The sequence below is a fragment of the Gavialis gangeticus genome, unplaced genomic scaffold (assembly GCF_001723915.1).
Source record: "Gavialis gangeticus isolate Ggan-Ray unplaced genomic scaffold, GavGan_comp1, whole genome shotgun sequence".
Taxonomy (NCBI): domain Eukaryota; kingdom Metazoa; phylum Chordata; order Crocodylia; family Gavialidae; genus Gavialis; species Gavialis gangeticus.
The window spans coordinates 17,316,826-17,317,163 of NW_017729001.1; positions in this window are offsets into that span (position 1 = coordinate 17,316,826).

Below are 338 nucleotides of genomic sequence, written 5' to 3' on the forward strand. Positions count from 1 at the left end.
ATAAAGGATATGCAAGGAGTCACTTGCTGCTGATGGGCAGCCTCTCTGCGAGAGAGGCCTGCGCCTGTTTGTTAGTATGCCTCAGTGCATCACAGCAGGTTCAGAGAGGAAGGATAAAACCTCGTGCAGATGAAATTCTTGAGACAGTTTAGGCAGGTAGAATTGAATTCATATTTGATGCCAACATTTTGGCCTCAAGCCTGGGCCCTCTTCTTCTAGTTGCAACAATACTAATATTTAAAGTTCCAAGGGCATTTACCATGACTGTTCATCCTCTTTGGCAGTGACATACCACATGCCCCCCCAGAAGCATCAAGATGCTTGATGCACATTCATGA